Source organism: Pan troglodytes, chromosome 8 (genome assembly GCF_028858775.2).
Source record: "Pan troglodytes isolate AG18354 chromosome 8, NHGRI_mPanTro3-v2.0_pri, whole genome shotgun sequence".
NCBI lineage: Eukaryota > Metazoa > Chordata > Mammalia > Primates > Hominidae > Pan > Pan troglodytes.
The window spans coordinates 49946854-49970472 of NC_072406.2; the positions used below are offsets into that span (position 1 = coordinate 49946854).

The 23619-nt window shown below is 40.1% G+C and overlaps 1 pseudogene; it reads left to right on the plus strand.

Annotated features, from left to right (window-relative positions):
- Positions 1 to 10108: 10108 nt before the first annotated feature.
- LOC466042 (ADP-ribosylation factor-like protein 6-interacting protein 1) lies at positions 10109 to 10676 on the plus strand (annotated as a pseudogene).
- Positions 10677 to 23619: the final 12943 nt, after the last annotated feature.

Sequence of the window (23619 nt, forward strand, 5' to 3'; positions counted from 1 at the left end):
CCCAGTGTGATGGTATTTGGAGGTGAGGCTCTGGGAACATAATTAGGTTTAGATGAGATTATGAGAATGGGGCTCCAAGACAGGATTAGTTTTTTATAAGGGGGAGGAAAGACGAGAGCTCTCTGTCATGCCCTGTCCACTATGTGAGGGTACAGCAAGCCAGAAAGAGGGCCCTCACCAATAACCAAGGTTATGGCACCTTGATCTTGAGCGTCCAGCCTCCAGAACTATGAGAAGTAAATATCTACTGTTTAAGCCACTCAGTCTTTGGTATTTTGTTACACCAGCCTGAGCTGACTGAGACACCATCCAACAACCCTAATACCACTCGTAGAGTCTCTGCACATCTGTAAGAATAAAGGCCTCTGAAGCTGGGGTAGTGCATGTGAATAGATGAGGCTGTTGTCAAATGGATGCTGTTACATTCTTTGAGAGGAGCCATTTGCTCACCCTGAGTCAAGCTGTCAAAATTTGACAGTTACAGTCAAAGGAGTACCTGGAGCTTAAAAAGGTCAGAGAAGTAAGGCATGACCAAATTATTCCCAGATGGCTGAGGCTTGTCAATGTTATTTAAAATAATCTATACTGAAGATGCTGGAGATGAATGCCCGCTTTAGCCCAGGAAAAGTCTATGTTCATCATGACTTCTGCGTTACTCCCTACCTCTTCTTGTTCCACACATCTCTCAAGGAAGACACCTACCTATTCACTTGGCACTCCATCTAGACCTTTTCAGGATTCCCATAGGGCAAGCGTAGCTTATAAAAACTTCAACTTCTCAATTAGAGGAAATGTTGAGAAGAAAAAGTCAAAGTCTTCTGGTGTTTAAACAGTGTTTCTGCATACAGTCTCTCTAGGCGAGGAGGGAAGAATTGAACAAGGAAGAATCCCTGGCTTAATTTGACTTCTAATGTAAACAAAGATGAAAGGACTCTTTGCATTATGTTATTGATTTGTTTAACATGCATCTACCATGTGCCTACTCCAACCCAGACTCTGGGCTGGAAACTAGCTCCCTCCCTTGAGGATCTCACAAGCCAAGTGGGGATAGGGTAGGCAGGCAAGTGACAGAAAACAAACTATTAGCAGCATTAATAAATGACTACAATTATTGGAACCGTTTCATTCATTAAATCAATAATCATTTTCTCAGTATATACTAGGTGTTTGGCTATGTGTTGAAAACATATACAAAAATAATAAATGTAACATTTGTGCTCTCAAGGGACTTTCAGCTCTCAGTGGAAAAACTGTACTGAGATAAACAATGAGATTACAAAAAGAAACATATTAGGAAGGAATGAATGTTTCATGTTCTAGGATGTCTGTTACTGACAGATCCATCTTGTCTCTGGATCCATCTTGTCTCTGGGGCAATAAATTGCCTATACACATTAAAATGATCTGTTTAGTGTCCTCTCTGGCAAACTATACGTTGTTCACACCATCTACACAAGGAAAAGGAAAAGAGAAAAATACAGACTGGCTTCCAGGAGTGCTGGATTCTGCTTTCCACTTGTTTTCTAAATACCTGTGTGACCTTGGAGGGCAACTTGGATAGACAGCACTTTAGTGCCTTTAGGGCTGGTGTTCAGAAGCAGAACATCATTCTCTGGAGGGAATGATGACTTCCGAGAAGAGAACATCATTCTCTGGAGGGAATGCTAACAGCAAGCCAAGACCTCAACCTTTACAGAGCTAGGTTATGGATACAACATTGCCTCCCCAAGTGGTTCCAAAACCCAGCTGCAGATTAGTATCACCGGGGAGCTCCTTAAAAATAGTGTTTCTGGGTGCATCCCCAGAAATACTAACTCAGTGTCTGTGGTGAGATCAGGAATCTGTATTTGAACACATTTCACACATTTCCCAAGGTAATTCCGATATACTGCTTGCTTGGTATTACCAACCTTCAGTTCTAACACTGAACTCCGGCATGTCATTAAAGACCCTTCACAATCTGGCCCCAGCCTATCTCTAGAGACAGATTGCTTGTCATTACCAGGCCACAATCCGGCCCCAGCAATCATAAACAACATGCACTCCAGACTAACTTTTGCTTTCCAATGCTTACACACATGCCATTTCCTCTCTTACCTTTCTTTCTTTTCTTTTTTTTTTTTTTTTTTTTGAGATGGAGTCTCGCTCTGTTGCCAGGCTGGAATACAGTGGCGAGATCTCAGTTCACTGAAACCTCTGCCTCCCGAGTTCAAATGATTTTCCTGCTTCAGCCTCCAAAATAGCTGGGACTACAGACACCCGCCACCATGCCCAGCTAATTTTTTTGGATTTTGGTAGGGACAGAGTTTCACCATGTTGGTCAGGATGGTCTCACTCTCCTGACCTTGTGATCCATCCCCCTCAGCCTCCCAAAGTGCTGGGATGGTGCAGGCATGCACCACCACGCCCGGCCTCCTCTCTTATCTTTCTAAGCACATCAAACCATGGCTTCTCATTTCAAGACATAACTCAGGTTTCTCTTGCTTGAGAAACCATTCTTGACTCCTTGAGCCAGCCTTAATTGGCTCCTCCTCTGTGCTCCAACAGTACTCTATTTAAACATAAAGTGTAAATATAGGTTTCTCCCAACTAGGTCACAAGCACCATGGCTATTTTTATTTATCTCTGTATCAAAATATCTAATAATTATTCTGGAAATACATTAGGTATTCAACAAATAATTGTTAAGTGAATGAACAGAAACTAGGAAGAAGTATGCAATTATCAAAACTAGGGCATAACATCACAGCAGGAATTAAGTCACAGAAGGTCTGATTTAGTACCAATCTTGGGAAAATTGGGGCATTGGATAGTGTTTTCAGACAGGATAGAACCAGTTATGATCTCAGCCTTTTATTAAGATATCCATCAAATAAGATTTAATAATATTTGGATGTGAATTTTAGCTGTCCTACCCCAACTAACTCTTTGCAAACATGATCTATACTGTGAAGGATTGTTACAGATTCTGGGCATAGTCAAATGGCCTCAGAAAGTGAAAAAAAAAAATTGAGAACAGGAGCTATCCAGGTCATTAAATGGAAAGTATGTCATCTGTATTTGTAAGTTTGCCTAAGTTTTTATTGCACATTTTTTTCATCTTCTTTCTCAACTAGGTTTGGGATGCTACTGTCCCCTCCATACAGCATCTTCTAATACAGAGATGAATATAAAATTGCCCATAGCTAATTGATATGAAAATCTTACATTCAGGTAATTCTGGAGTTCAAGGCATCCCTGGAATGTCATCTAGTAAAAAAATGAACACTACTAGCTTTATGTGAGTATTAAGACTTTTTTCCAGCATACCACACGGTAAGAGAAAGTATTTTATTGTATAGAATGTACTGATTAATACCCAGCGCCAATTAAAATTTCAAAAGAAAGGTCTCAGTAGAACAATCCCCATAATCATAGTGTCCAGAATTGGTGGGTTCTTGGTCTTGCTGACTTCAAAATGAAACCACAGACCCTCACAGTGAGCGTTACAGTTCTTAAAGATGGTGTGTCCGGGGTTTGTTCCTTCAGATGTGTCTGGAGTTTCTTCCTTCTGGTGGGTTCGTGGTCTCGCTGACTTCAAGAGCGAAGTTGCAGACATTCGCAGTGAGTGTTACAGCTCTTAAAGACGGTGTCTCTGGAGTTGCTCATCCCTTCCAGTGGGTCTGTGGTCTCACCAGCTTCAGGAGTGAAGTTGCAGACCTTCGTGGTGAGTGTTACAGCTCTTAAACACTGCGTGGACCTAAAGAGTGAGCAACAGCAAGATTTATTGCAAGAAGCCAAAGAACAAAGCTCCCACAGTGCGGAAGGCAACCTGCGCTGCTGGCTGGGGCAGCCTGCTTTTATTCCTTTATCTGACCCCACCCACATCCTGCTGATTAGTCCATTTTACAGAGAGCTGATTGGTCCATTTTATGAAGAGCTGATTGGTCCATTTTACAGAGAGCTGATTGGTCCGTTTTGACACGGTGCTGATTGGTGTGTTTACAAACCTTAAGCTAGACACAGAGTGCTGATTGGTGCATTTACAGTCCTTTAGCTAGAAACAGAGTGCTGATTGGTGCATTTACAAACTTTGAGTTAGACACAAAGTGTGGATTGGTGCATTACAATACTCCAGCTAGACATGAAAGTTCTCCAAGTCCCTACCAGATTAGCTAGACACAGAGTGCTGATTGGTGCATATACAATCCTCCAGCTAGACATAAAAGTTCTCCAAGTCACCACTAGACTCTGGAGCCCAGCTGGCTTTGCCAAGTGGATCCCGTGGCAGGGGCCGCAGATGGAGCTGCCCACCAGTCCCGCACTGCACACCAGCACCCCTCAGCCCTTGGGCGGTCAATGGGACCTGGTGCTGTGGAGCAGGGGGCAATGCCCATTGGGGAAGCTCAGGCTGCACAAGAGCGGGGGTGGGGCTTGGGCATGGCAGGCTGCAGGTCCTCAGCCCTGCCCTGCGGGGAGGCAGCTGAGGCCCGGCAAGAATTCCAGCACAGTGCGCGTGGGCTGGCAGTGCTGGGGGATCCAGGGCACCCTCTGCAGCTGCTGGCCCAGGTGCTAAGCCCCTCACTGCCCAGGGCTGGTGTTGGCCGACCACTCCAAGTGTGGGGCCTGCCAAGCCCATGCCCACCTGGAACTCGCACTGGCCTGCGAGCGCTGCGAGCAGACCCGGTTCCCACCTGTGCCTTCCGGTCTACACCTCCCCGCAAGCACAGGGAGCTGGCTCCAGCCTCGGCCAGCCCAGAGAGGGGCTCCCACAGTGCAGTGGCGGGCTGAAGGGCTCCTCAAGCATGGCCAGAGTGGGCGCAGAGGCTGAGGAGATGCCTAGAGCGAGCAAGGGCTGCTAGCACGTTGTCACCTCTCAATAGCACCATTTTTTTTTTCATAATATATATTCAAGGTATGTGTGTTCATGTGGACATAGTTTAAGATGGGCTGCCTGGAAGGCAAGGGTTCTAGGCATTCATTCTAAAACTACCACCAGGTCATCATACAAAATTAAGCTCTCTGGTTAAATAATGATGGGCTTTTATGTCAGTAACATTGGCTAATTCTCTTATCATCAATCTAGGTATCCAGTAGTTCCAGAATAATTGCATCATCCACTTATAATTCTTTCTCTTTTCCTCTAGTATAAACTATTTATCTATGAGCCTATGTGAGTAGATCAAGATACGTTTTATTTCATAAGGTAGTGATGAGCAATTTATAATCCAAGTTTTGTGTCAAGAAGTTGAAAAGTAGGTTTAGGGGAATATTGGCTATTGACCAGCAATGTCTGTTCTGTGTGCAAGAGATGGGAAACACTGGCTCATATTCTAGATTCTTGTGATCCCATTCACAAACAAACCCACAACACACTCACATTATAGATATTTACTCTACAGCATAAGACTTTGTTGTTACTGGGTATCATCAGATTCAGTTTGGGAAACTTGAGTCACACTGAGAAAATCACGTTCAGTCTTTGACTGCTTTTCAACTCAAAACGCCATTAAAAACATTGAGTCAATCAAGCAAAATATCTCATTTGATGTGGGCATAAGTGAGAAATGCAATTTTATGATATCTTAAAAATCAGTTAGCATATGAATAAAGTTTTTACATTTCCAAAGACATCATGAAGATAATAGAAACTTGAGTTGGTTCCAAAAGAAAAAAAATGAGGCAAAAGAGAATTTGTTTGGTATGATAAAAGTATAAAATAAAAGGTTTGGTGATTTTAACCATACTAGAGTCTACTAAAAGAGATGAAATAAGCACAGGTGACAGATTTTGTGAGCATAGGTTTATTATTATGTTGTTCTTTTCTAGTAATTTTAAAAGACAATTAGCACTGAAAAATAGTGATCCTATGCTCTAGCAAATTGAAGTACAATTAGAATTAATGTGAGTAATAAATTAATTAGTTCTGAAGTAAAAACACTGCAGGACTCAGTGACTCATGCTTGTAATCCCAGCACTTTTGGAGTCCAGGGCAGGCGGATTACCTGACGTCAGAAGTTTGAGACCAGCCTAGTCAACATGGCAAAACACTGTCTCTACTAACAATACAAAAAATAGCCAGGCATGGTGGTGCACGACTGTAGTCCCAGCCACTCGGGAGCCTGAGGCAGGAAAATCACTTGAACCTGGGAGCCAGAGGTTGCAGTGAGCTGAGATCACACCACTGCACTCTAGCAAAAATAATAATAATAATAATAATAATAATACCACCACCAATAAGTATACATTGGTAAGATTCTTTTAAATAATCTCAAAGTACTCATAGGCTCAATCATTCATTTATTCATTTTATAATATGCATAAGCAGGCCAAATTTCAACATTTTGATATAAAATATTTAAATGTATTTAACAGTAGCCCTGTAAATATATATTAAGATTTCCCCCATTTGCCACTTTGCCAGTTGGTACAATAAAAATTAGATTGTGAAATGTACTATGATTACTTAGCAAGTGTATGAGATGAGTCTTTACCAGACCTCTTGATTCTGAAGCCCAGACATTATCTATTCCACATTGTTTTTCAGAATAGTTTATCCATATACATTTCTTGGGAAGATTCTCTTAGCATAAAACCTTTGAAAATCCATCATGAATTATCTTGGGATGACAAGTCTTTAAGATGTAATTTAATTATGCTGTTTGTTTTCAATGATTTAAACAGTTGAATTAAAGAGAGGTAAAGCTTTTATTAAATGTCTCTTGTTAATGTATAATAAGTTAGAACCAGTAGAGTTATGCAATTGGACTCAAACACCATTTTCCCATGATTTTATCTTACAAGTAATGTATTCTCTAAAATAAGTTCCTGACAGGGCCTCTCTAGCTTCCAGTCCTCTCAGCTTTGTTCTCCAGACACAGAGCCTGCCGACTCTCATTTTGAAATTGGCACTATTCCTGTATCTTGAACCAATCTTGTCCTTTGTATGGAAATTAAAACAGCCCTAGTTGAGTAATTCTTTTGACATAGTATAAAGTCATCCTTTCGGAGGGGAAATGTCATGTGTAGTAGAACCAAATAAACTTAGGTTTCAATACCAACTTGCACTTAAAAACTGTGTATCCTTGGATGAATTATTTTTGTTGCATCAAATCTATTTTCCTCTATGATATTCCTTATATAAAGTTAAGAAGGTATCACGTAGCAAGTGCTGAATAATGTTAGTTGCCCTCCTTAAATATTTGCATCACAATTATCAAAAAAAATCATCATCAAATTTTATTGTTCCGTGGTTACTTCTTAGATGATGATCAGCTTAGTATTCCCCAATGTCACCAAGTTTTGAATCTAAAGAAGCCTCACGGAATTCTGGAGCAGAAGTCTCCCGATAGGCATGGAGCCTGTGCCCCACTACCTGCAGATGTACCTCCCAGCTGTGTTCTGCCCAGTGCTCTGCTGACTGGATGCCTCTGTGTCCTTAGACCATGTGCAGGGCCTGATTCAGGAAAGAGCTGAGAACCTTCCTTTAATGGAAAGCCCATGTTGTGGGAACATAATGAGTAAGAGACAGAGGGCAGGGCATGGTAGCTCACACCTGTAATCCCAGCACTTTGGGAGGCCGAGGCAGGTGGATCACTTGAGGTGAGGAGTTTGAGACCAGCCTGGCCAACATGGTGAAATCCCATCTCTACTAAAAATACAAAAATTAGCTGGACACAGTGTCATATGACTGTAATCCCAACTACTTGGGAGGCTGAGGGATGAGAATCGCTTGAACCCAGGAGGTGGAGGTTGCAATGAGCCAAGATGGTGCCATTGCACTCTAGCCTGGGTGACAGAGTGAGACTGGGTCTCAAAAAAAAAAAAAGAAAAAGAAAAGAAAAGAAAGAAAGAAAGAAAAAGAAAGAAAGAAAGAAAAAGAAAGAAAGAAAGAAAAGAAAGAAAGAAAGAAAGAAAGAAAGAAAGAAAGAAAGAAAGAAAGAAAGAAACTGCCTGAAATGAGATTAGACAAGTTTGCAGGAGCCAGGCCATACAAGTATTCATGGAAAGGAGATCGGATTTCACTCTGAGAGCAGTAAGACACCGTGGCAGAGTTTTAAGTGAGAAACAAGATTTGACAAAATTCTTTCTCTGGCCTTATGGTTATGGGATTTGGATCAATTCATGCAAATGATTCAAGCCCTAGTTTCCACATCACAAAAGAGAGATGCTGACATCCCAGCAACTCAACCAACAGGATGATAGTGAAAATCACGTCGTGTAATACACACGAAAAGCCTTACCGGTATGTGTAAAGTCATATAAGTGAAAGTTTTAATAATGATAGCTACTAGAAGCCATGTTTTGGCAAAATGTTATCAACCTGAAAGAACAATATGGGCTCGTTGATTATTTGCTTATTTTATTTTATTCAGTTGACTTTCTGTTATATCACACGAAGTTTGGAGGAATAGATTCCTGCTACTTGTGACACTCTTTAATCCTGGCTGGAGGTGGAGCGGAAGGCAACCCCACCCAGAGCATACAAATGGTCAGTGCTAGAACTGAACATAGGACCATGGAGGAGGGATGGCTTATGCTTTGTAACATCACAAATGGGCTGTTTTTCTGAAACTGCTAGAAGAATAGGAATTCCCTCTTTGCTGCTATTGCTTGGAAACAAGACATAGGAGAGCTTGTGGCTTTTATTTATTTATTTATTTATTTATTTATTTATTTATTTATGTGTGCCTTCGTTTATTCCAGAAACTTTTTCTTTTCTTTCTTTTTTTTTTTTTTTAGGTGGCATTTCATTCTTGTTGTCCAGGCTGGAGTGCAATGGTGTGATCTTGGCTCACTGCAACATCTGCCTCCTGGGTTCAAGCACTTCTCCTGCCTCAGCCTCCTGAGTAGCTGGGGTTACAGGCATGTACCACTACACGCAGCTAATCTTGTTTTTTTTTTTAGTAGAGACGGGGTTTCTCTATGTGGGTCAGGCAGGTCTCAAACTCCTAACCTCGGGTGATCCACCCACCTTGGCCTCCCAAAGTGCTGGGATTATAGGCGCACAAACTTTATTGAGCATCTAGTTGATATCTTAGACCTTCTTATTTCACATCTGTAAAAAAAAGGAACTAATAACCATAATATTTATATGCACATTTCAATATATTCCATGCATTGTACTAAAAATTTGCCTGTGTTATCTTGTTTAAATTTTCTAGTGTCCCCTGATGTAAATAGATATTAACTAGGCACATTTTATATGTGAGGGATTTGAAGGTCTTTGGCCTGTCCAGGTCACTCAGCTAGTAAGCATCAGAGCTGGACTTGAACTTGGCTCTATTTGACTTGAAAGCCAAAGCTCTGAACCACTACATCACACTGCCACCAATCACAGTACAAGAGAAGATGAAAAGTGATAGCACATGTCACATGTTCTAGCAGTTTGGCATCTAGCCCCTCCAGCTTGTTAGAGCATGTCTTTTTCATCCTGACTTTTCCTGATTTCTATAGGCAGGTAAATAAACAAACAAAAACAGTTTAGCTTTCTAGCTAATTTTCCCATGGTGTAAAAACATTTAATAGGCAAACTATAAATAGATAAGAAAACTCACAATTCCATGGTATCCCATTAGCTTAGCTTGAATTCCCAAGGAGTGTTTAGTATGATGGTGGCCAGCAGGGTCTGGGGCCAGACAGCCTTTGTTTGCATCCTGGCTCTATAGCTTACTAGCTATATGACCTTTTTTATTTACCTTCCCTGAGTTCAGAGATAATACCACATATCTCATAGAATTGTTATGAGGATTAGCTGTGTTTATAATTCAAAGTTCTTGGTATAGTGATTGACACATAGCTAGTGCTCAATAAACATCAATTATTAAAATAGCTATTATTTATGTGATACCATTGCTGTTTCACTGGGTTCTAGTCTCAAGTTTGAAAGCAGTAAATAATTTCTTCTAGATATTATATTTGTTCACATTTAATCCTCAACATCATAAACTTGGAATCTCACCTGCTGAATGACTATTCTTCTATAGCTCAAATTCGTGTGTTCTTCAGCCATGTGATAAATTGTCGTTCGATGAACATTGACTCTGGTGCTGTGGTCGCCGTGCGGGTCTCAGTAGAAGGGTTCACTGGGAAGGCAGCCTGCGCTCATGGAGATGGCATCTCAGAGATGATGGCAGAGGGAGATAATCGCAGCACCAACCTGCTGGCTACAGAGACTGCAAGTCTGGAAAAAACAGCTGCAAGGATGGGGAGAAGTGATGCTGACGCTGATAAAGCCCTCTGATGGGAAACAGCCTGGTTTCCACCTGCCATCATGGGTGTGGTTTCTTTGATATTTCTGATTATCTACTATCTAGATCCTTTGGCTGACTACCTTGTTCCCATTCTGGTGTAGAATTTTTGGCTCCAATAAATGCACCACTGAACAACAGCAAAGATTCCATGAAATTTGCAGCAATCTAGTAAAAACTCGACGCAGAGCTGTGGGTTGGTGGAAACGCCTCTTCACACTAAAGGAAGAAAAACCTAAGATGTACTTCATGACCATGATCGTTTCCCTTGCTGAGGTTGCTTAGGTGGGACAGCAGGTCCACAACCTGCTTCTCACCTGCCTGATAGTGATTTCCTTACTATTGCTTCCTGGACTAAGCCAACACGGAATCATTTCAAAGTACATTGGAATGGCCAAAAGGGAGCTAACCAAACTTCTCAAACAAAAAGAATAGAAAAATGAATAATTCATCTGCTTTATTCAGTGTGATTAATGGAGCACCCATTGCCCCTGGAAATGGTTTCTGCTGTACTATCTGGATACTAGAATGTTACAGAAGTAGCTGTTTGCTCTCTCTCACTCTGCTCTTAGTTAATAGAAATTTAGGCTCGCCAAGTAATGCTTTGTGTATAGTGTCTTCATTTTGCGTATGGTTGAGTGTGTTCTTGGCAGTTGGCCTCGTGGACAACTCATTAGTGTGTATGACTTGTTTTGATTTTTCTTACCCAGGGTTAATCGAATTGCTTTTAGACAACTTCCTTTTTATAGTGGTGAACCTTGCCCTTTAGTACAGTTCAAGTGACTCTGGATAATTGCTCAAGTTCGTCTTTAGCTAGATGCAAGGTAGGTGTCTGTGGCTACAGGAAGCTGGTTCTACTGTCTGCTTCTACAGTCTGCTTAAAAAACTGACTGACTGGCCGGGCGCGGTGGCTCACGCCTGTAATCCCAGCACTTTGGGAGGCCCAGACAGGTGGATCACGAGGTTAGGAGATAGAGACCATCCTGGCTAACACGGTGAAATCCCGTCTCTACTAAAAATACAAAAAATTAGCCGGACGCGGTGGCGGGCGCCTGTAGTCCCAGCTACTCGGGAGGCTGAGGCGGGAGAATGGCGTGAACCCAAGAGGCGGAGTTTGCAGTGAGTCGAGATCGCTCCACTGCACTCCAGCCTGGGCGAGAGGGCAAGACTCCGTCTCAAAAAAGAAAACAACAAAAAAAACTGTCTGACTTTGTAAATATAGATACCAAGTTTACCATTTCTGATGAAGAGACCAATTAAGATTCAGTCCTCATTCTGTTTCTTTCCCGTGGGAGAAGAGTCCCCAGGGAATAAAAGCATTTGTAGGTTTCTCTCTTGTGCAAAGCTTAGCAATTTGTAGGAAACTTTGATCTTTTTGTCCAAAAAAAGGAATGTCTGACAGGCTTAAGCTCTTGTCCCTTTGCACTTAGACTGGAAGTTGGTAAATCCTTAAAGGCTTTTTAATAGCAGACCTCCAAAAGATTGCATTTAGGATTTCTAGCATACTTTTAATTTCAGATTTTCAGCCGACTTTAGCTATAGTATACAGTAGGCTAAGACTCATGTCTATGACTTTAAGACCAGCGGTAAAGGACAGCAGTCTTCTATGTTTAGACAAGATTCATTTCAGAAGATAATCTTATCTGACTAATTTTTGAGACCGGAATAAGCCTTTTAAGGTAAACTTCAGAATTCTCATTTTATGGTAATACTGGGCATTTTAGTCCCCTGGGTTTGGCATGGGAGATAGTGACTACACTGGTGTCTGACTTTTTCCTAGAGGTTTCTCCCTGAAAAATACAAGGACTGTTGGTGAGAGCAGACTTGAAGTGATGATAGTTGACCTCTGGTCTACAAAGATTTTGTAACTCCTTGGAAAGGTTCTTATAATCATTCTTAACTTCTCAGTAGCTAGAAATTTAGAGTAGTTGAAATCTGTAGGAATGAGAGGCAAAAATGTGACTAACTTGGGAACAATTCTTAAACTGATTAACTGGCTGTAATATAGTTTTGTGAATTTATTGCACCGATATTGTACCTTGTGGTATATCTGTGCCTATTAAATAAGTGTTGTTTTCTCCTTTTTAATATTGCTGTAAACAGTGGTGCCTATTGTAGCATATGTTTGATTTTTAAAAAAATATTTCATAAGAAAACTACCTTAATTTTACCTTACTTTTATTGTAAATAAGCCTGTCTTCCTATCTGGATTTTTTTGTATACATATTCTACTACACGTATACACATTTTTTGTGTATACATGTTCCACATAATTAACTACTTTTGCAGTTTTAATCCTTTATTATTTCTTATACTTTGTTTTGTGTAAAAGAGGAAAAAATAAAAAAGTTGGAATCTTAAAAAAAAAATAAAAAAAATTAACATTAACTCTACATACCAGAGTGAACAACAGGTGCTAGAATATAAAAGAAGGTGAATCTCTGCCTTCAAGAGGTACAGCATTTAATGAATGCTCGGTGACCATTTGGTTATTTGTCAAGCCTCTGTGAAGGGTATTCTGACGCTGAGTGGCAGTTGCAGTAGTTGACCTTGGGACTCTATATTGGAGAGTCCCCTTTCTGTTTTTTTTTTTTTTTTTCTATCTCAGGCTATCTGGCAGGCTGGATCAGATACATAATAAATGAAAGCTTTTTTTTTATTACCTTAAAGAGGCAGCTTAGCGATATGGGGAGAGGTCAGATGTTGGTGCTAGAGATCTGAGTTCAAATCCTAGCTTTATCATTTAAGAGTGGTGATCTTGGATCGGTTATTTCACTTCTTTGAGCCTCTACCTTCATAAAGGGAAGACTATCTAATGAGGATATTGCGAAGAAACCTCATGATACACACAACGCACCTAGCACAGCTCTGGCATAAAGCAGGGCCCAGCTAAGGCCAGCCAGGGGTGGCAGCAGCAATCCCGAGCCATAACGCCACTAGAAGGAGTGGCCTTAGCTGCAGCAGCAGATGTGGCAGCAACTTTCTTCTCTTTGTTTGCTCATATGCTGCCTTTATAATGGTAATGGAGTATTTTCAAATTCAAAGTTCATTCTAGAGATAAAGAAAAATGGTAGTGGGTTTCCCTGTAATTAATGGCATTTTTTAGCATTTCAGTCTGATTATAAATAGGATATAAGATGCCTTCTGTGGTGAATAACATTATCTTTCCAGTTTTCTAGATTTATGAATTTAGCCCATATGAAATTAATTATTGTGGGTGTATTACATGGATGTGAAACATCTGGAATAATAGGATTTTATTGTTAATAGACCTCTCAGGAGCTCATGACAAACATCCTTGTAATAGCAACATATGCTGCTAGTTGAATGAGAACCATCACTGACAATTAATGTTTCTTGAGCTTTCAGTAATTTACACATTTTCAAATTTTATATTCTTTATTTTCATCTTTATGGTTTCAGTTTGTGACTTGTTTGAGATTAAAGCCAGAACTCCTTACAGAGAAGAAAAAAAATTTATTTAGTGTATACTATGTGCCAAACACTGTATTATATATTTTATATATGTGAATGTACATAAGCATGAAATTACTTTAAAGCCTGAAAACAATCAGGCATCTCTTTATTTACAAACAGGAAGCCTGAGGCACAGTGAGATTAGTAGCTCATCAATGTGGATGCTCAAGCTAGAATTAAAGGTTGAATTTCTCTGTTCTTTCATTCATTAGAAAAGAAACTGAATATTGTAGAAAAGATTCCCTTTTCTGTAAATCATATTTCTGCTTTCAATATTCCTTTTAACTTTATACATAACAACCTTCCAGTTATTCCTGGGACATATTGGGCTTAAGCTGATGTGGGCAAGGAGTTGATAAAGATAACTGAATTTAAACTTCTGACATATTTCAAAACCTCGTCTGTGCTTGGTGCAAGGTCGGTCAAGAGCTATGGAAATATCCAAGAGGAGAATATTCTATTTTTCCTGGTTCTCTTGATGCTGAGAAAAGGAATTTTTACTAAGTACTGACTCTGCACAGTTCATAGGTCAGCCACTGGATAACCTGGTTCTCTGAAGAGGAAGGTTCGGCCTGGACCCCAAAGCTCACCCTGCTGTTCTTCCCCCACATGTTTGGTTCGGAATCTCTCCAAATTAAACATATTGATACATTTTAGGAAAATAACAGAAAGTGTACATGATGTGGCCACCAAACCAGAAAATGTGATTAGGGGAAGGAGAATAAACGGTAGGTACACTGTTGCATGGAGAAGGCAGAATTAGTTCCCTTCATGCTTCATTAACCTGCATTTAGTCATTGTTGCCTTTGTATAAAGATAAAGGCACAATTCTTATCTCAGTATTCTATCTTATGTCTTCAGAACACTCATATTATTTGAAACAGTCCTGTTCAACTATTTAAAATCTTGAGTATTAATCCTTCCCCTCATAAGAATGTAAGTTCCATTTAGCAGGTACCTTTCCTGTATTTACTGAATGAGTGGATAAATACCCTTATATTCAAACAGGACAAATTCTACCTTATATCATATATTCATTCACTGAATCATTTAAAGAATGTATGTTGTGTGCTGAAGTAGGTATATTCACATAATACATGCACACAGGTATGCACAAATAATAGGCAAATTTGCATAACAAGTGAGGTAGTAAGCTTCAAATAGTGGTTGGACCTCTTCCTTGTTCCATGAACTCAGAAAGCTCCACAGCTTTTCTAAGCCTCTCTTATCACATCTATAAAATGCTAATCTATGCTGGCTTCAGCCTGCCCCAGCAACAGCATGTACTCTGTTGCTTCTGCCCTGACTTATGCCTGGACCACTGAGAATCTGGCCTGGTAGAAAGTAGGTGATTTTCTCCTACTAAAACACAGCATCTAGACACAGCCTGCAGATCGCACACCAGATGCTTCCTTTGCATGTTTACAAGCAAAATTGGGCACTTTCAGGAGCCCCAGGACGTGACAGGGATCTGTCCACTATCAGGTGTGATTGTGGGGCTAGACTGGCTGCTGTCTGGGCCCTTGGTTCTCCCTCCAGTCTCCACAGAAAGAAGACCCTGGTCCTCAGACTCTGGTCTGCTGTGGACCTGGCACATAGTAAGTCTGCAAACCCCTTTCCTGGAGTCCAGGCGCTGCACTTGTTTTTCCAGGTATTACTTTAGTATCTCCAAGTTCTATAGGTTGGCCAAACTCCAGATGCCCTAACTCCTTACATTTGATACCTTAAATGCTGACATTTCAAGCCAAGCTTAAGTTTTTCTACAACACTTCTGAATCTCCCAAGTTGAATAGCTGACAGATTCAGGAGAGTTGTGAAAAAAACTTAAGGTTGATCCTCCTTTATCACTACTAGTCTGGTGAATTTCCCTCAGTTACCATACTGTACTCACTACTGTTTCAGTACTATGAAAAGGGGAAAGATGGTTATAAACTGTGTAGCATCTTGGTTGTGTTTATGTGTATTTAGAACAGATCTAACAGGAGTCATTGAATACTCTTGCAAAATAAAGTCCCTTTGAGATGTGAACAGTGTAATTTGCAAGATCAGTTGCAAACAATCTCCACTAGTCATTAAATACAAGGTGCATTCACACCTCAAGTGGGTAGTTTATGCTTCTAGGGTAAGCTAAAACTGTAGACACATCCTTCCACTAATGATAGAAATTGCCTCATGCTGAACTTTAGCTCAAGATATTCCTACAAATGAAGACGGGAGCCACATTATAAAGCTGCTCTGGATTCTATATTATGAAGCCCAGAGTGACCTTAAGGGTTGAAGTAGTGGCCGGGCATGGTGGCTCACGTTTGTCATCCTAGCACTTTGGGAGGCCAAGGTGGGTGGATCACCTGAGGTCAGGAGTTCGAGACCAGCCTGACCAACATGGTGAAACCCCGTCTCTACTAAAAATACAAAAATTATCTGGGTGTGGTGATGGGTACCTGTAATCCCAGCTACTTGGGAGGCTGAGGTAGGAGAATTGCTTGAACCCAAGAGATGGAGGTTGCAGTGAGCTTACATCATGCCACTGCACTCCAGCCTGGGCAACAGAGTGACTCCGTCTCAAAAAAAAAAAAAAAAAAGATTGATGTCATAAAGATGCTTAGTAAAATATAAAGTTTTCTAAATATATTTTCACTATTTTTTACTGACCCCACTTTCCAAAAAGAAGGGAATAAGGCTATTGAAATGAATAAAGCCAGACTATACTCATCTAATTTTTTTTTTGAGACGGAGTCTTGCTCTGTTGCCCAGGCTGGAATTCAGTGGCACCAACTCTCCTTACTGCAACCTCCGCCTCCTGGGTTCAAGCAATTCTCTGCCTCAGCCTCCTGAGTAGCTGGGATTACAGGTGCCCGCCACCACGCCCAGCTAATTTTTGTATTTTTAGTAGGCATGGGATTTCACCATCTTGGCCAGGCTGGTCTTGAACTCCTGACCTCACCATCCACCCACCTCGGCCTCCCCAAGTGCTGGGATTACAGGCGTGAGCCACGGCTCCTGGCCTCATCTTATTATACCTTTAGTGAATAAAACTTTGATATATCCCTGCAGCCCACCACCATACCTGGCACCAGGCAAGCTCTCAGTAAATGTTGGTTGAATGAAAGAATGTTAGCCACTGACGTTTTTTCCTTCATGGGTCATGGCAGCTGAGAAAGACCAAGGTCAGAGATAATGAGACTTCACAACCTCATAGCTACAGTGAAAGTTATGGAACTGCTTTAGAAGTGAGTTATTTGAAGCTCAGTGGGAAAAGATTCTTCATCTTCCCAGATCTCTGCTGTCACTTACAAAGAGAAATAAAGACTTATCTTGATAGCAAGGGACGTTCAGGGATAAGGATCCCGAATAGGGTCTGAGTTTGGAGCTCTGACAGGGCAGTTAGTGAAGCAGCTTGAATAACAGAAGAGTCAATCTTTAGAATCCTCCACAGAGGCTTAGAAAGATGTGTAAAGCGCTTGGGATTTGATTTTACTTTTCAGAGTTTTCTATTCTGTTCTTATACTTACTGTCACTGAATGGAACAGAAAGCAGACCTGTTACAATGTTCAAGTTGTATAGTTTGTGTGTGTTTTAAAGAAGAGGAAGAAAGTTGTGGAAGGCTTGTGAGAAGGATACCTTTTTCTGATAAAAATGCCTTACAACATTTTGAGACGGAATGGAGAACCTGCTTGTCTTCCTTGGGGAATTGATAATGTACAATGAATTTGAAGATTTTCTTATAGTATCTGAGCAAGAGAAGAAATATACTGACTTTGCAACCTATGAAAATTTGTGATTCACTAGCTCTCTTACTGCTTTGTAGTAGGTTGACTATTAACAATTATAAATGACACAACTGTTGTCCTTTAAAGGAAATGGAAAGGAGATAATATTTATTATGTGTCTACTATCTGTTGAACACTATGCAAAACATGTTGTAGTCCCATCACATTTAATACTCAAAACCACCCTCTGAATCAGATATATAATTATCCCTATTTTATAAATACTGAAATTGAGACACAGGAAGTAGAAGATGCTTATCTTCTGGCTCTGTCTATTCCTTATCACCCATGATAAGCACCACCTCTCCTGAAAGTGCTCCATATCTTCACTTGATAAGGGTATGTTGTCCCTCCTCTGCGCCATCTCTGTACTTTGTACTTTGCATGTGCTTCCAATGTTATATCTTGGTATTTAAATTAATTTCTTTTCAAGTTTTGTTCTCCCTTACTAGAGTATAAATCTCTAGATAGTCGGGGTTTTGTTTTTATCTCTGTATTCTTTGCACTGATCACAGAAATGTTTAGTTTTTGAAGTAAGTGCCGCAGAGCCAGTTAGGCATGGAATCAGAATTTAAAATTAACATCCTTTTGAATCGGAAAGCTCACGCATTTTTCATTATACTATGATGTCAAAACTTGAAGACAGACAGAAAGATTAATGCAATTATATTATTAAATAATGCACGTAAGTAATACAATTATATCCAATTTACATACCTAATATAAATATACGAAGCTTTCAGGTAACTAATATGGTGCAGGGAAATGTGTGCATACCATAGTTGATTTTGTTTTGAGTTATTTCTGCCTCTGAGCTATGTCTTCCTCATGTGTAAATTGGTTCTATTAATACCCCTGAGGATCATCGTGAAAACTGAAGCAGATAACATATGCTATTGAACCTGGTGCCTAATGTAGATGAAGATAAATCAATGTTACTTCTCAGTCCAAATGCAGATGTGAATATGAATATGGGTATGGAGATAGCCTTAAATCAGAGGCTTTCAACAGGGATGGGTGGGGAGAGACTTTGTTCTCCAGATGACATCTGGCAGTTTCTGGAGTCATTTTTGGTTATCACAACTGGGGGTGTGTCACTGGCATTTAGTGACAGGAATACTGCTAAACATTCCTCAATATACAGAACAATCTCTCATAACAATAAATTAAATAATTCTCTGGTCCCAAATGTTACAGGCTCTGAGTGTAGATACAGACATAGATGCAGACATAAAAATGCTAAGTATTAAAAGTATCAGGTCTACTTCTGTGAGAGTGCAGATTTGGAAATGGGATGATACCCTGGCTCTGAATCTGAGATTTTTGTGAAAGAGCTGGATTTATGTAGGCTTTGGGATTAAGTCAGGTAGAAATAAAGCAATTGGAATTCCAGGAGGAGCTTGATTAATGGGGAAAAAGCATTTAGGGATCAGAGTCAACAAAATAATTTTCCCATCAGGTGATAAAATCTAGAAGAGTAAGTGGAGGACTTAGCAGGACTATAAAATAAGAATGTTGGTGTTGGAGGTGAGATGTGTGTATGAACAGGAAACGAGGAGCAAGATGTTAGAGGAAGGACAACAACATAAACAGGGAAACATAAATAACACATATTATATTCCTTAATTCATCAAAAAGAAAAAAGAGATTAAAAATATCAAGTGCTTTATACACACCAGAGACCTATAAAGGCAGTGGAAGTAAAAACATAAATAAAGCATCATTCCTAAAGTCATAATCTATTTTAGTGTTCCCAAAGTATTTTCCTAATGAAGTTACGTATTAAAACCTCTTAAAAGCCCTACCTCTCAATACTGACACACTGGGGGCTAAATTTCAACCTGCATTTTAGACAGGACAAATATTCAAACCACAGCATCTGTGAAGTGCTTCGTTTTGAAGGAGAATCTTCCAGAGCCAATATTTAGCCAGGCTAAATTTAGGAAACACTATTCTAGCACCAGGAAGCCAGTAAGAAAACACTTAATGTTTTCATGATAGCATTGGAATTTGTAGAAATTGACAAAGAAACCACTTTTGGTGTTTCCAATGCTTGAAATTTCTAGAAGAAAGGCTTTATTTTGTTTTGTTTTGTTTAATAAGCAAGAGGTTTAAGACAATTTATGGTTAGCCTCTAGCATGTGTTTGGTACTAAATAAATATTTTTGAATGTAGTTAAAGGAGTGAGACACTAGGAGTGGGCTAACAAAAAAGAGGAAGATAAAAAAAGCTTATGAAAGGAAAACATGCAAAGCTTGGCAATAGAATGTATATTTGAATACAAAACAAGTAGGAAATTAAGGATGAATAAGAATTCATCTTTTATATTAGAGAAAATTATGGTTTAACTCATGAGATCACAGAAAAGAACATAATAGGAAAATCATGTTAGAATAAAAGCGCCAGACCGAGAAGCTGGATTTTGATGTCTAAACTAGGTCACTAATTTATTGTGTAAACCTGGCCAAGGCCCTTAACCTCTCAGATCCTCACTTGGTTATTTGTAAAACACAGATACCTATGTTCCCAATGAGGATTAAATAGCCTTAATAAATATAAATACACATATGTAAATACACATATACATATATAAACATGTATTACACAAATATAATGCATACATGTAGGTATACATAGACATGCACATATATGTAAAAGGAATTATTGTTATTGTAGCTCATATTCTAGACCCATAACCACTTTAATTAAGAATTTCAATGATATACTCTCTATTAATTACGTAGTTTTTAAAAAATTCATGGCTACTATAAAATGATTTTCCTAACCATCTTTTGTTGATATAAATTCTACTTTTTTTGATGTTCAAGTGAAACTAGGTTGATATGATTTTAATATTCACAATTAGTCATTATCAATTAATATAGTTTACTAAGTAGCAATTTTGTTCATGGTATCTGGGATACCAGATGCTGAGAGACTAAAAATCAATCCCAGTTCTCTAGGAGATTATAATCTAAGGTGCAGGAACTGATGCCCAAGAGAGTGGTGACAAGGGATAGCCCCAGTTGAGCATATTCCTAAAGGAAGTGGCATTGTTTTCTCCCTGACAACATCCTAAGAAGTGAATTCCACATCTCCTGAGTAGTGAAAAAGAGCCAATCTGACAGGGAGGCTGTACTTTACTTCATTAGAAGATTCCAATGCCATCATGAAGTAGGAAAAAAAAAAAACCAACACTCACAGCAGAAGTGGCATCCCCATCACAAACTGTTCAGGTTCTCCAGTGACCTCTCCACAATTTGTGTAAAAATAAAGCCGCCCCCATTGGAGTTCACAAAGTCCCAGGTTTCACGGACAATTTAACTAACGTGTGAATACAGGGGAGGGGTGGTCCTCTGGGTAGATGGTAGCTTGAGTAACTAATTTCAATAATCAGAATAAATATTAGCTTATATATTTGTACTCTGAGGTATTGATGTTATCACATCGGTAATACACAGATGAGGACACAGAGTCAGTGTAAAAAATAATAATAGCTACCATCTCCTTGGTCACTGCAAGGTGGCTAGAAGACTTCTAAGCACTATAGGATAAATTTTTCTCATTTAATCCTCAGAATAGACACCGTATGCAGGTATTTTTAACTCTGTTAGTGCAGATGAAGAAAGTGAGGCTCAGGGGAGACTTGCTGGAGGACACATAGCCGACAAGAGACACATTGTGGATTTTAAACTGTTTCCTAGTTTTCATTCCCATGTGCTGCATATCTCATTGCATGGCATCCTCCTGCTTTTCTTTTCTGGATTCCTGTTATAGAGGAGGCTTCTAGCCTAGGTTAGGTAGTAGAGGTGTTGTAGCTAGAATGACCTCTTATAACACTATTAATTATTAGGTAGAGGGAATAAGAAAGAGGGAAGAGGCTGGGTGCAGTGGCTCATGCCTGTAATCCCAGCACTTTGGGAGGATGAGGCAGGTGGATCATGAGGTCAGGAGATGGAGACCATCCTGGCCAAGATAGTGAAACCCCGTCTCGACTAAAAATACAAAAAATTAGCCAGGCGTGGTGGCGGGTGCCTGTAGTCCCAGCTACTCGGGAGGCTGAGGTAAGAGAATGGTGTGAACCCGGGAGGCGGAGCTTGCAGTAAGCCGAGATCGCGCCACTGCACTCCAGCCTGGGCGACAGAGCAAGACTCTGTCTCAAAAAAAAAAAAAAAAAAAAAAAAAAAAAAAAAAAAAAGAAAAGAAAAGAAAGAGAGAAGAGGTAGTGGATGAAAGTGATTACAGTATGTTCAATGTCATTATTATTATTATTGAGACGGAGTCTCACTCTGTTGCCAGGCTGGAGTGCAGTGGCACGATCTTGGCTCACTGCAACCTCCGCCTCCCTGGTTCAAGTGATTGTCCTGCCTCAGCCTCCAGAGTAGCTAGGATTGTAGGTGCGTGCCACCATGCCCAGCTAATTTTTAGTAGAGAAGGGGTTTCACCATGTTGGCCAGGATGGTCTGGATCTCCTGAACTCATGGTCCACCCACCTTGGCCTCCCAACGCGCTGGGATTACAGACGTGAGCCACCACGCCCGGCCCAATGTCATTATTTTTTAAAGAATGAAAGTATGATTTGGGGCATCACTGTGAGAGAGCACCCTGCAATTTGAGGAACAGAGAGAGAGAATAAAAGACTGTTTAGCCTATGAAAGGGAAGACTCACAAAAGCTATTACACAACTGCATAGCTTTCATTTGGAAAAAGAAATGGAAGGCAAAATAGACTAACACTCATTAAGGACACAGTCTGTATAAGGCAAGTTCTTGGGTGGGTATGTTAAGTTAATTTATAGATGAGAAAACTAAGACTGAGATTTCAAGAGGCTTGGCTAAGGTCATTCATGTAAGAGGGATTCAAACGAAAGTCCAACTTGCAAGCCTTCATTTTTTTTTTCTGAACCATTCAATAATGATATGGATGATCTTTGACATACTCAGCTCTGTGGTTCTGGAAGCATTAAAGTTGAAGCTGAGGGACTAATGATAGTGGTGCTATCGAAGCAATTTTTGCACTTGCTGGGCTTTTAGAGTGATAATCTTCATGGTCTCTTTGAATGCAATGCAACTATTCTAGGAGCCAATGAATAATTCGGACAGGTGGGACATACCAAGCAATTTCCAGAGAGAATTTCACTGCATTGCCATTCCTGGTGTTAGCTACTCACATGATGAGAATAAAGGGTTTGAATGAATACGTCATTGAAGTTTAGTCAATGTAATCCTTCAGAGCTGTAATTATTCATTACATACTAGTTTTGTACTTTGTGTGTTATTAGGGGAATAGACAAATGAAAGTTCTGTCCCTCAAATGGCAGATTGGTCAGGAATTTCTTCTACCTGCTAGCCCTAACACTGAAGTAGCAAAACTGTAAATAGGACCAATCCAAGGTCAGACATAGGGAAAAATATAGGAGGTGTGTCAAACTATATTACACAGAGTAATACCAGGTTTGGGAGGAGACGAATCAGGAGCCAAATCAAAATAAGAAATATCAGATAGCCTAGAATCCAACAGATGATTGGAAGACAGAGTGGATGTGGATTAATGAGTTCAACTCAATTCAACAAATATGCATTGACTATAGTCTAGTGTATTGCAGGATCTGGCCGGCAGCCTGCAATGCAACGGGGCTGTCTCCTTGTTCCCAGGTGGGTCGGCAGGTCGAGAAATAATAGACACACACAAGATAGTGAAAGCTGGGTCCAGGGGGGTCACTGCCTTCTGGTTCCACGATGCCAACAATGCACTGGATATACCAGCATTTATTATTAAGTTTAGTGAGGGCGGGGTGGGTTAGTGAGGGATTTAGGGTCATTTGATTATGGGGTGAGATGGTCACATGGGGATGAAGTAATTCTTTAACATAACATCTTTATGCAGAAGTACAGTATACAGAGATAAGAATTTATAATATAGTGTGTGCATCAGTAATTTCTAACAGAGCCTTAAAACAGAAACACAGTCTTTCCACAACCTATGATTAGCAAGATATTAATCAGCAGTAACAGTTGCAGCAAAAGCTGGTTACAAACAATCCATAGAAACAGGACATGAAGCTAGACAACCGGTTAGACCAGAAATTCTCAGAAGGGAGTATGCCTTAACCCTAAAGAGGCCTTGAAGAGCCCTGGCAAGAT